Below are 12,562 nucleotides of genomic sequence, written 5' to 3'. Positions count from 1 at the left end.
TTTTACTTTAAGTATCAACAATCTTGAAACTTATGGAGTTGTCATACACTATTTTTTCCTTTAATACGCATTTTCCGACAAAGAAGTGTAAAAGAGAAAATTGGAAAAAAAGTATTTTTTAGATCAAATTGTGATCGAAAGTCACAGAACTGTTTCTAAAAGTTTTAATTATTTTCTCGTCATCGTGAATAAAAGAAATAAATCCAATATCAACATATAAGACTTTCGTCTTGTTTCTTGTTAATTAATATTCATCAGCTGCTGCAGAAAGTGTCTTTTTATATTAGATTACTCCTAACAATTTCCTACAGAAGAATATATAATACATAGTACATACTCGAGAATACATTTATTTTGCTTCTTTGTTTAGCTTTGTATGAAGAGAATGTTTTATTAAGATGAGATTTCTGCAGTTTTTTCTCAGAAAAGGTACTGTAGACGTAATAACAGGATGCCCTCTACTTGTAGTAAGGCATGTCATATTCAAAACGGTACCCGTTCAACCTTAGTCTGTTCAAGGATGACACACACCTCTGCCCCCCTTTAGTAAAAGTAAATTAAACATAAATGAAGCATAAAGTCTGGCCGCATCAACCATGTTACACCGGCTAGTCTTATTGATTGTCTGCTGTATTAAAAGTAAAGTAAAGTAAAGTGCGGTACAGTACAACCTGGGACCGGAAAGGTTGACCCGGCTCGGAAATTCAAATTAACTACGGCTGCCCTTGATGACAAAGTTGTTTTTATTTTTTTCTATGCTGAAAATTGAGTGCTTTTGTATTTTCCTGGAGTTACACACAATAGAATTTCGATTAAATTTCTAAAAACCGCTTTTAACATAAAATATTTGAAATTCTCAGAATTAGAGTGAGTGTATAACTGTACTCTTGAGTTCTCGTCACTTACTTCTTACCGAGAAATAAGGATTTCTCCGTCTTCAATGATCAGACAAAAGAACCAATGTTCAAAAGTAACAAAGTTCAAAAATAAAGCACAAAACAATTAACAAATCAAAAGCAAAGTTTTTCTTGAGTGAAAAACTAAAGTTCTACATTTTTGTTGAAAGTATTTAATACGAATGCCGCAGTATTAAAGTAGAAAGGATGTGTTCTAATGCTACTTCTCTCACTCAACTTCAAGAATATATATATATATATATATGTATATAGAAGAGGTTGTATTTAAGGGACTGTTGGTTTCAAAAGCTAGAAACCTGCAAAAAAAAATTCTTAAATATATCGAAAAAAAATCAATGAAAGGGGTTTTATAACGCTTATTCCTCTAGAGCTGATTTGTCTCATCAAACTTTAACTTTTTAATCTTAACTTGAGTTGTGAACTTTTGTGCTGGATACTCATAATCCCGATCCCTTGATTTCGATATCCACGGTGAGCACTTTTAGATAGAGGATTATTGCTTAAACTCTTAACTTTAACAGAGAAACCACAATTGAAAATCGGTTTTTTAAAATTTTAAGGATTTATTTATAATTTTTTCTTTTTCAGACACACACAGATTTTAAGGGTAACGTTTCGTTATTTATTGGGCACTGTCTGGAGGGTCTATACATTTACACCTACAGTCCCTTTAGGGGCTGCGGAGAATTATAAAGTTAATTGTTACAATGTTTATAATTATGTTACAGTAATGTCACAGACACAAGATACAACGTTTTGCAGAACATAAAAATAGCCTTTTACCGTTTAAATAAAATAAACTCTAGTAGACGTAACTCATGACAATTACAACCATTGAAATTAGTTAATACAACGCGCTAATTCGTAACAGAGACAAAATCGTCTTCGTCATTTCATTCCCAATTTATTGGGACACCCTGTATATATAATAGTTGTCTATAGAGTATTTATGTTTCAGACCATTCATACCGTTCACAATTACAAAATATTAATATTTCCATGAATCCCAGCAAAGTATGGAAGCGGGATAGAATAGAAATGATTGATTTGGCATATTATTACATTTTCCCTTTTCTTCATACATGTATGTACAATATGGGCATATGAAAATACTCAATTATCAATATATTCCTTAAAATCTATTAGAAATCTAATATTCCTTAAAATCTATTAGAAATCTAATATTCCTTAAAATCTATTAGAAATCTAATATTCCTTAAAATCTATTAGAAATCTTATATTCCTTAAAATCTATTAGAAATCTAATATTCCGAAGGAATTGATTCTTTGTCACAAACTCTAATTTTCTAATCCGTATATCCGAGCAACCCAATTTTGTAGAACTTAGATATTTCAAACTATAACTTCCGTTATGTGAAATAATCTAAGTTTGAAATGTCAAAGGTTTACACCATCAGGTTGCAAAGATATTGGCATTATAATATTTGATTTTGAGGCAAACACTCAATTCCTTCATTCTGAATTGATAGAAAAGCTACTTTCGTAGTCGACCCTATAGAAATAATTTTCATCATCGGCCTGGCCTGTAGACGGGTGAATACTATATATACATCCTAGCTTTAATTTGAATTAAGAAACTAGTTTAGGATCAAAAGACTTAAGCAGAGAAACTTCTTCTCAAACAGTTGTTAAAACATTCAGTTAAAAATTACCTAAAATGATCATCCTAGGCTGATGCAGTGTTGACAAAGAAATAGGATTATTCAATGTTCTTTAACATTGCCAACAAAATGAAGAGAAAATTAAAATAATAGTAAAAAAGAAATTAGAGTTTTTTCAAAAAAATATATGTATGTTTGTATGCCAACGTAAGAGCTACACATCTACACATCTAGAGTCAATCATTTCTCCCAAGTAGATTTGTCCAAAACTATTCCTTTAAATCTATTCTTCCAAATCTATTCTTCCGAATCTATTCTTCCAAATATTCCATTCCAAAAATATTCATCCAAATCTATTCTTCCAAATCTATTCTTCCAAGTCTATTCTTCCAAATCTATTCTTCCAAATCTATTCTTACAAATATATTCTTCCAAATATATTTTTCCAAATCTGTTCTTCCAAATATTTCCTTCCAAAAATGTTCTTCCAAATCTATTCTTACAAATCTATTCTTACAAATCTGTTCTTCCAACTCTATTCTTCCAAATCTATTCTTCCAAATCTGTTCTTCCAAATCTATTCTTCTAAATCTATTCTTCCGAATCTATTCTTCCAAATCTGTTCTTCCAAGTCTATTCTTCCAAATCTATTCTTCCAAATCTGTTCTTCCAAATCTATTCTTCCAAATCTGTTCTTCCAAATCTGTTCTTCCAAATCTATTCTTCCAAATCTGTTCTTCCAAGTCTATTCTTACAAATCTGTTCTTCCAAATCTGTTCTTCCAAATCTGTTCTTCCAAATCTGTTCTTCCAATTCTGTTCTTCCAAATCTGTTCTTCTAAATCTGTTCTTCCAAATCTGTTCTTCCAAATCTGTTCTTCCAGATCTATTTCTTGAACTATTTCTCCAAATCCATTGCTCCTTATCTTCCCTCTACTTCTAGAGAAGAAGAGCATTAAATCCATTTAATCACATTCCTTCAGGACAAACAAAATCCAGACTCTATTTTCCAACCTTCTGTTCCTTATCTTTTAACTGAGGTCCAAACTTTTGCATCTTAAATCCGGACCTTCCAGACTGAGCTGGTTCCTTGAGATGGTTTAATCTTAGACGAAGAGATGAACGTATTTTTATGCAGAAGGCCAAAGGAAGTTACGTGCGCATACCGCGTTGATTTACAGAGAGAGAGAGCCTGTTCTAGCCGCGGTGCTCGGCCCCCTAGCCTGTCCTCGCCGCAGCGCTCGGCCCAGAAAGTGACTTAACCCAGCCTAACCCTAAAATCTATACTAATCTTTCTCTTCTCGTAATTTAACGCGGCAAGTGCCTGAAACCTCCTTGGGCAACTGCCTTTTTTTAAGGACATAAAGTGTAACTAGAAAACAATGGAACAGAAAGACGACAGTATATAGCAATACTTAGTGCATTTGATGTTGTTACAAAGCAAATAGTTTTACTGGACATTAATTAAATCACTAATTTATTGAAACGGGTCTGATTACACTGCACAATTGCTGTGTCTCATGCTCATCGGTTTTTAAAAGTTATTATTCTAAAAGTGGTCTTCCTATCTCAGAGTTTTCTGCTTATTACTGTAGAACTTCAAAACTTTAATTCAATTGAAACTATTTTCTCTATTTAATCACAACATTAATCTAAAAATATTTTTTCTTCAAGGATTTTACAACTTAAAAAAAATAATATGGCAAGGATGAGAATTTCAGATTTTGAGGTGGCTCAAACGAGAAAATGAGGAAATGTGGCTAGGACGAGAAATTTTTGTAGCCGACATATGCTCCCGATCTGAAGCGTTAAACCCTTCAATTTAAAAGTTTCAACCAAATCAAGTTCAGCTACACTGACGCTTAGCGCAAACAAAAAGAAAGTTTTGCAGCTCTGTTTTTATTCATTATTTAAGTCCTAAACTTTTAAATTCACTGTCTTCTTCTGATTTATTATTCAAGACGGAATGAAAATAAAAAGTTATTGTAAAATTGTAAGATTAAAATTCTTTAAATAAGTTCCATTTCGACCAATAGGCAGCATAGAGTAAGTATATTTTAGAACAATTGTACAGACTAAAATCGGCAAAACTGGTGAAATTGGACAACACACCATTATGTACAAATTATGTAAAAATTATGTACAAATTATGAACAATTTATGTACAAATTATGTACAAATACAAATTCCTCCAATATTGTTTTTTTGTAAATGAATGTTCATAGTTATAAGTAAATTAGAACAAAATCTTAATATTTATGTAAGTAGTGACAATGTTTTTTTTTCTTTTTAATGTTTTTCTCATTTTCTTCTTTGATTTTTATTCCTTCTACGAAACATGACAGTTGGTGAATATTATAAAATGTCTTCTTCCACATATTGTTAAGTTATTTGATACCAAAGAGAATAATAAAAAATATCACATGGCAGTTATATTATAGAACAATTTATTTCAAAGTCAAATATATTTGAGTAAAAGATTTTCTTAACGAATTAAACTTCAAAAAGTCTTTAATATCTAATACAGTATATGGAAGAAGACATTCAAAACTATTCACCAACTGTCATGTTTCGTGGGACACCCTATATATGTTGGCCGCATTGTTTTAAATTTTTATTATTATTCTTTATATTTGAAGAATAGTTTCAATTATTAACCATGTCAAAACTTGTGATTCGTAATCCTTATTATTTTTGTTCTTGCATAATAACAAAATAGAAAGTCATTTTCATCACTTTAATACTGTAAAAGTTTAAACAGCGTCGGAAAATTTAAAAAGAATAAATAATCTAAAAATTAAAATTTTTAGGGTCAGTCATTTCTCCTGCATCATTCCTCCTCCCTTATCTATCTTTTTCCCTCATAAAATCATTTCTTAATTACTACTAATAATTTAGTTTAGAGGGACTGTAAGATATTCTTTACAATAGTTCCAGTCCGGTCTTTACAGAAACATCAGAGAGAAATAAGAGTAGGACTTATTCTTCACAATAGTTCGAGTCAGCCTATGCATAAAACGCGTTAGTCAACCACATAATGTGTACACAAGACGGGTTAGTACTTAACTTCAGAAAATCCTTATACTATTTCTGATCATGAAACTTTTGAACTTACTCCGGCCCTATCAAATGTCATGAATTTTAAAGTACTAGCCTTAGAGGGCGCTTCGCGCCCATCTTCTAAATTAATTGTGAACATGTTCTCTTTGTGTACATCGTAAAACAAAACAAAAATAATTCGCCGATTTTCACAAAAAATTTCGTGGATTTTCAAAATTTAAAAAAATTTAATGACGATCGAATTTTGATGGAGACAAATATTTAAAATTTTGATCATTCATAAACCTTCCCTGGGGTCCCTAGATGTCCCACAAAAAATTTGGGCCCGATCGGTTTAGCCGTTTTGACGTTTATTGGATACAAACATATATATATATATACACTAGCCTTTTAGGGCGCTTCGTGCCCCATCTTCTATTTCATTTGTGAACATGTTCTCTAATTGTGTACATTGTGAAACAAACCAAAAAAAGTTCGCAGATTTCAACAAAACATTTCGTGGATTTTCAAAATTTTCAAAAATTCAATGAAAAACGAATTTTGATAGAGGCAAATATTTGAATTTTTGATCATTTATAAACCTTCCCTGCGGTCACGCGAGGTCCCACAGAAATCGGATACAAACAAACAAACAAACAAACAGACAGACAGACAAGCTATAAATTTATAGATAGATATAAGGATATAGGAGTAATTGTTATGTCGAAAAATGCGTGTGCAGATCTCAAAATATTTTAATAATACGGATACTACTAAAAGCCAATTTACGTCCAAAATATTAAACATTTTCGGAGTAAACCTTCTAAGTAGAAATTTTAGTCAAGAAACCCTAAATTGTATTGAACCTTAACTGTAAAATTCGTACAATGCGCAATCATAAATCTTTTCTTAAAATCCATTAAAATAGATTAACAAGCAGTTTAAAACGTTAAACCGGTTTCTTTATAGCAAACAATTCAATTGTATCCGGTTTCTTCAACTTCCGGCCTTATGTTTCCGGTTTTTTTACAGAGTGTTCCACTAAACATGAAAATTTGTAGCTGAAATAATACTGAAATGCATAAAGTTCTTAGCTGGGTTGGACAAATCGTAAAGGGGAATTAACAGATTTTTAACCATTTAAATTGATCTGGTTATTAGTTCATATCCGGTTTTGTACAATCAAGCTAAATTCGGTTTTTTATATAGAGTACAATTAATATTTATCCGTTTTCTAAAAGAAAAATCAATATTTATCCGTTTTCTAAAAGTAAAATACAATATTTATCCGTTTTCTAAAAGAAAAATCAATATTTATCCGTTTTCTAAAAGAAAAATCAATATTTATCCGTTTTCTAAAAGTAAAATACAATATTTATCCGTTTTCTAAAAGTAAAATACAATATTTATCCGTTTTCTAAAAGTAAAATACAATATTTATCCGTTTTCTAAAAGTAAAATACAATATTTATCCGTTTTCTAAAAGTAAAATACAATATTTATCCGTTTTCTAAAAATAAAGTACAATATTTATCTGGTTTATTATAAGCACAATCAATAATTATCCGATTTCTAAAAGAAAAATCAATTTTTATCCGTTTGCTAAAAGTAAAGTACAATATTTATCCGTTATCCGGGTTACCATAATGCAATCAATATTTATCCGGTTTTTTTATAGTACAATCAATATGTATCCGGTTTATTACAGTACAATCAATATTTATTCTGTTTAATATAAATATTTAAAACTCGAAAACTAAATGACCATTGTAAGTGCTTTGTAATAAAACATTCAAGTCATTTATTATAAACTAAGACTCTTATTTTTTGTCATTATCATTATTTTTAAAAATAAATTTCAGAATAATTTAAAATTTATCATGGTGACATTTTTCCGATAACATAATCCTTTTCGTGATAAATCTGAATTCAGTAAATCGCATATTTTTTCTTCTTTAATCTTTTTAATCTGAAGACCGGCAGGCTTAAAGACATCACGAATTAGAAAAATTGATGCCTTTTTAAAAAGCTATGAAAATATTCAAATGGAATTTTTTGGAAATAACTGAAATATTCTAAACAAAAAACTTGGATAGATAGATAGATTTTATTTTCAAGTTTGTGGTTGAGTAAAGAGTAAAACATGAGGGAAAATAATTCTCTTTATTTTCGCTCATCTGAACCCATTCAAGCTAAATAGGATCATTCATAGAGAACAGGATTCATTTTATCCTAGACTGACAAGGGGGAGGGGGGTAGTAATCCTAGGCTGACAGGGCTGTATACTCAACTTCAAGAATATATATATATATATATATATGTATATTACTGATACCACAGCCAACTAAAATATTTTGATGGAACATATATTTATAGTTAAAAATATCCAATATTCAAAGTGATTAGATAATCAGAGTTTGTGGCAAAGGCTAAGCTCCTTTAGAATAATTCATTCGAATATAAATTTTTTTTTTTACAAATTGCTGAGTGTTCAAATCTTTCAATATCTCCGCTCTGAATATTAGGTTTATATATGGTTTCCAATATAAAAGATGTTCTATGAATATATATAGATTAGTATTCAGCTTATTTGAAAAATCGAACATATAGGAGACCCAATAAATTCAAATTTCTCAGATAAAATTATTTATAGTTTTATTTTAATATAAAGCATATTTCTCAGATACAATTATTTATAGTTTTATTTTTATATAAAGCATATTTCTCAGATACAATTATTTATATTTTTATTTTATATAAAACATATTTCTCAAATACAATTATTTAAATTTTTTATTTTTATATAAAACATATTTCTCAAATACAATTATTTATATTTTTATTTTTATATAAAACATATTTCTCAGAATACAATTATATATAGTTTTATTTTTCATTTTTCAAAGATCTTTGACATCAAGCTGCAAAAATAAAGAGATAAGAAAATCAGAGTTTGTGGCAAGTGTTCAGTTCAGTTCAGATCACTTCAGTTCAGTTCAGTTCAGTTCAGATAAAATAAAAATCTAAAACATTTAATTCTTCTTAATTCTTTTTTCCCTCCTGGCCCATATAGATTAAATCCTGTATATGCCTTTTAAATACTTTTTATAAATTGAAAAATTAAGTAAATATATTTTATTATAATTGCATGAAAAATAAAAAGTGGCTTTATTCAGATAATGATATTTTATTAAAAAGGTTTTAAAGTTTTTTTTTATTTAAAAACCACGATTTAACGTTTTTTTTCCCTGTAAACTTTAGGTTTCCCAAACTCAAGGGGGGGGGGGGGTAATATTTGATTTGAAAAACGTTTTGTATAGAAAATTGATTAAAAGGAATTGATAAAAGAAAATAAAACTGACCAAGTCAAAAGGTTTTAATTAGAAAATGGGGGGGGGGGGGATGCTTTCGGGTCTTCTATACGAGTCACTACGGTCTTTCGAAGAAGATGATTTTAAAATAATTATGACATTTTATTTGATGAAAAAAGATTGGGTTTTATCGGCTATGCTCTTGTTTTTAAAAAAGTATATTCTTATGCGTCATATATACTTCCCTCTGAGTCTGCCGCGCGTATAGTAAATAATATATTTTTCCAAAACCTTGATTTTGAAACATCTTTTACACGTTTGATGATGCGGAGAATTTCTCTCGAATTTTTTTGAACCCAGTGCAGCTGACACAATAACACCTTGGCTAACTGCAGTTATGACTTACAGTGGTCGACGTTTATATCAATACAATAAAGACGACTTTTAAATCAGGTTTTGATTTATAACCAGCTTTGTTCAAATTACAAGCTAAAAGTAAACAAAGAGAAGCTGTAAATTGACAGCATCTTTTTCATGTTTATGTGTGTTTTAAAAATCAAAAATTAAAATAAAAGTCGTCTTTATTTTATTGATGATTACCACGACGACTGTGTGATGAAGGTTAATAGTTAAAAAAAACCAAAGTTTTATCATTAAAAGTAATCTAAACTTACAATTGAAAACTTGTCAAGTACTTTAACTTTAAGTTTTCCTTAAAGGGACTGTAAGACGTAATTTCACATGACCCAACATTTGTAGAGAGTCGTGTCTGATTCACAACAGTGTCCTTTAAACTGATCATTGATCAAGGACAACCGACGAACGGAAGTAGAAAAAAAATTATTCCCATCTGAATTTTCTAAAACCGCGTTAGTCTAAGAATATTAGGATCGATGAACCGTTAAAGGTTTCAACGGAACCGATCCTGTACATTTGTCTGGAGGATCACTTGAAATTACGCACTCAGTCCCTTTACATCGAGGCTGTTGTCAGGGCAAAGTCTTCCGTTAAACTATACAAACTCCAGAGAATGGTAGATAGATAGATAGATATTTATATATAGAGATATATAGATAGATATATAGATAGATAGATAGATAGTTATACAGATAGATAGATAGATAGATAGATAGAGAAGGAGGATTGGTTTTGACATATCTTGACATTCTGGAAATACTACAATATTTACTTTTAGGAGAAAATATAAATTATATCATCTTTTTAGATCAATTTTTGTAGATTACAAAAGTTCTTCCTCTTGCATCCTATAACAAAAGAAATAAAAACCTGAATTTATTCTTCTGATCCTCTTCGAAAAAGTTTCAAGAACTTTTAACTTAACCAGTAAACCATTAAGCTTTCATTTTTAAAAGAGAGAAAGAAATCAAATTAATGGCAGCAACCATGGACCATAGAAACACAAATTAGTGTAGTAAACACCTACTCCAAAACAAGTTCTCGAAATGTATCTATCCAGGCTCCGCTATCAGAGTCAACCAGAGATGAAATTTTAAAAGCTTAAACCCAAGTAAAGCTCAAGTGAAGACCCGGGTTTTGGATGGCTTTGAGTTTAGTAAAAACCAACCATCTTGGGTTTTTTTTCTCTTAAATGCAGCTGATGATCATAAATTTCGTAAAATATTTTATATTTGTACATTTAAAATCTTGGTAATTATTTGTGGTGTCAAATTTTATTAAATATATAAAATAAACATACTATGAAAATAATGTATCTACATACAGTTTGAATTTTCGAAATTTACATCTCCTTGTTACAGCTGATCTGACGACATTCTGTTTGCTGCAGAGAGAAAGCTTGCCAAACAGTCTCTCATTGGTCGAATCAGAACCAATCCTGACTTGGGTTCTATCTAAGCCCGAGTTTGGATTTTACTTGGGTTTAAGCTTTTAAAATATCATCTCTGGAAACAACCCACCTGGCTCTAAATGCCACACAGGGACTCAAGCGTAGCTATCTAACAAGCTATTTGTTCAGTGCTCTAAATGCCACACAGAGACACAAGCCCAGCTATAAAATGTCATTATATATAGGTCTACAACATAAATAAATTGTTAAGAATGTACAGGTTTACAGAATATCATGTTTACACGATATTTGCTACATTAGAAAGAAACGTCGGAAAAACAACTTTAAGGGTTGGAGTGAGAAACTTGAGACAGAGTATCGCAATGAAACCCAGTATCGGAAACCCGGGTTTATGAATGGGGTTCGGCAGTTTTGTTGATTCTTATGTTTTTGTTAAAGGGAGTGACCGGCACTGTATACTAATTGAACTGAGAATTTGTGGAAACATTTTTTAAGGAATCATTTGAGACCTATGAGACGTTATTACGGTGCATATTTGAGACCTATGAGACGTTATTACGGTGCATATTTGAGACCTATGAGACGTTTTTACGGTGCATATTTGAGACCTATGAGACGTTATTACGGTGCATATTTGTTCAGCAAGAGAGCAAATTCAATCTTTAAATTCCCCATAGTTTGTTCATTTTTGAGGGATAATTTTGAGCACCGATTTATAAAAAATTACTCTATAACGACGACGAAAATGTAGTAAATATACTAAAGTAAACTAATTAATTGTCTAGGATAAGGCTGTGAAAATTAAAATTAACTATTATCATCGAAAATAAGTATTCTTATTTCGTTATTGGTTTCTGTAATGTCTCATTGCCCACAAACATATTCTGTAGATATCCTGGAATTTTTATAGAAAAGACGACATTCGAAGAGTTTGAAGAAATCTGCTAACAAATTCATTACGAATAAGAAATTCGATAAAAAGAAAATTTATTCTAACATTGATTTATTGAGAAAATTTCAAGAGAGAAATATGTTCCTAAACATCTAATTAGTTTGATGTAGAATATTTTTTTTTTTTTTGTCGTCGTTATTTAGTAATTTAAAAAAATTGATTCTCAAAATGTAACCACACAAATGAATTATTTTTAACGTCGACTTTGCGCTCAAACTCAGTTATTATACATTATTAATACGTTGTATATGTCTCAAATGAATCCAAATTTTTTTCCCACAATATCATATTCTCAGTTCAACTATAACCATGCATTGCTCTCTTTTTACGAAATATTATTTTATGTGGTTTCTTCACATTCTCTTGTTGTTTTCCGATTTCTGAGATTTAAATCTACGCAATTCATTGACCCCAAAGAGAAAACTCTAGAGTTTCGTTCAACGATACTATTTTAAACTTCCTTCTCTACTTGAACTCGTTGTACAAAAGTTTGAAAAGTATTAATTACAAGCTTTTTACAAATGTCATCCTTGATCCCACAAACCGGAGGGTCACTTTAAATAAGCGAGCAGTCATTTTAATTTTGCAAGAAATAATCCTAACCTTATATTTTCCCACTTCAGAAGAACTAAATTTGTTGACAAAAAATTAAAACAATTATAAAATTAATAACAATTTTAATACTTTTAAGATTGGATCTATTTAAACTTTTTGGGTTCTATGTAGCTTAGCCGAGAGATTGATATAAAAAGCTGCAGTGTACTAAATCTTAAAAACAAGTTTAAGTTTTTAAATTATCATTATAATAGATTAACTTTGGGCTCACAAATCGGAAGGAAATTGGAGAAAAAAGCACATTTATTTATTAAACTCAAAATAGAAATTTCTTATAAC

The sequence above is a fragment of the Eurytemora carolleeae genome, unplaced genomic scaffold (assembly GCF_000591075.1).
Source record: "Eurytemora carolleeae unplaced genomic scaffold, Eaff_2.0 scaffold180, whole genome shotgun sequence".
NCBI classification, from domain to species: Eukaryota; Metazoa; Arthropoda; class Copepoda; order Calanoida; family Temoridae; genus Eurytemora; species Eurytemora carolleeae.
The sequence above is the reverse complement of the archived record's forward strand: the minus strand, read 5'-3'. Positions refer to the sequence as shown.